A 2,073-nucleotide genomic window follows, 5' to 3' on the forward strand; every position below is an offset into this window, starting at 1 on the left:
TCCATAGAACACTACAGCACAGAAAACAGGCCTTTTGGCCCTTCTATGCTGAACTATTTTTCTGCTTCGTCTCACTGACCCTACCGCTCCCGTCCATGCACCTATCCGAATTCTTCTTAAATGTTAAAAATTGAGCCCTCATTCACCACCTCAGCTTGTTCCACACCCCCACCACTCTCTGTGTGAAGACATTCCCCCCTAAACCTTTCCCCTTGCACCCTGACATGCACGTACAGATTGTTAACAGGCCTTTCCAGCCCTCGAGCCCAATTAACCTTTGAGCCCTACGTTTTGAACAGCGGGAAGAAACCGGAGCCACCCCCACCATGGGGGAAAATCCATGCCAACATGGGGTGGGGGGGGGGCGAATTTCAGCCCCTGCCGCAGTAATGGCATTGTGCTAGGCCAGACGTTCCGCCCCATACTGTCAATTTATGCAGGTGCAGGAAATGCTGTAAATTACATTAAAAAAAATTAAAGAAGAGAAAGTGAGGGACTCGTTGTCCGTTCCGTCTGGCAGCAGAGGGGAAGACGTCGTCCTTGTGGCGCTAAGCGCTTGTCTTCAGGCTCCTGAACCTTTTCCCTAATGGTAGCCGATTGATGGCCTGGGGGATGGGGGGTCTTTTAAGACGCCACCTCATGTCGATGTCCTCGATGGAGTGAAGTCTGGTGCACAGGATGTTGCAGGCCGAGTTCACAACCCTCTGGGGTTTATTCTTGTCCTGAGAGTTGGCGCCTCCGTCCCAGGCCAGAACGCTCTCTGTGGTCCACCTGTAGACATTTATGGGAGTCTTTAATGGTGTCCCAAATGCGCTCTGCGTTGGCTCAGTGCATATTCCTGCAGTCGGGGAAGGTGGAGTTGGGGGAGGGGGGTTGGTGCGGGGTAGGAGGGGAAGAGGTCGCAGTGGAATTGCTTGGAGGATTGTGTTCAGTTCTGGTCACCTCATTCTAGGAAGGATGTGGAAGCTGTGGAGAGAGGGCAGAGGAGATTGACCTAGATGTTGCCTGGGTTGGAGAACAAGTCTTATGGGGCAAGTTTAGTTGACCCTTTGGAGTGTAGAAGGATGAGAGGAGGCTTGATCAAGGTTGACAAGATTCTGAGAGGCAGCGGCAGGGTGGACGGCCAGCGCCTGTTTCCCAGGGCGGGATCAGCAAATAGCAGGGGTCGTCTGTACAAAGTGAAGGAAGGGGAATTTAGGGGAGATGATTTATTCACATATAAAGTGGTGGGTGCATGAAATGGAGGTGGCACTATAGGGGACATTTAAAAGACTCTCAGGCTGGCATGTGGATAAAAGAAAGATAGCGGGTTACACGTGTGAAGAAGGGAAGGTTTTATTTACATGAGCTGGCACAACAAAGCAGACCAAAGGGCCTGTATGGTGCTGCTCCACATTGTAAACTGGGAGGGATCCAGTAGCCAAAGGATTTGGGGTGAGCAGGTGCCATTTCATCCATCTGAACCACCGTTTCATCTGTCTGAACCGCCATTTCATCCATCCGAACTGCTCTTTCATCCGTCCGAACTGCTCTTTCATCCGTTTGAGCTGCCATTTCACCATTCTGAACAGCCGTTTCATCATTCTGAACAGCTGTCTCATCATTCTCTGCCATTTCATCATGGTGACGTGCCGTTTCATCCATCCAAACTTCCATTTCATCCTTCTGAAACCCCTTTCTTCCTTCCTCCCATTCATGGCAGATTCCCAAGGTACAGGTCAGCCCGCTGTTAACGCAGCCTCGCTTGGACAGAGGGACGGAGATTCCCCCAGCCTCAGATGGAGGGGCAGAGAAACCCCCAGCCTCGGGTGGAGATGTGGAAAGCCCCACAGCCTCGGACAGAACAGTAGAAAACCCCCCAGCCTCGGACGAAGATGCGAAAAGCCCCCCAGCCTTGAACGGAGACGTGAAGAACCCCCCAGCTTTGGACATTTTCATCTCACTTTCGGACAGTGGGATAGAAAGACTCCCTCCCTTGGACAGAGGAACAGAGAAGCTCCCTCTCTCAGATAGAGGGATGGAGAGCCCCCCACCCTCCGACATGCTCCCCCCACCTTCAGACAGAGAGATTGA

This window comes from Narcine bancroftii, chromosome 3 (assembly GCF_036971445.1).
Source record: "Narcine bancroftii isolate sNarBan1 chromosome 3, sNarBan1.hap1, whole genome shotgun sequence".
NCBI lineage: Eukaryota > Metazoa > Chordata > Chondrichthyes > Torpediniformes > Narcinidae > Narcine > Narcine bancroftii.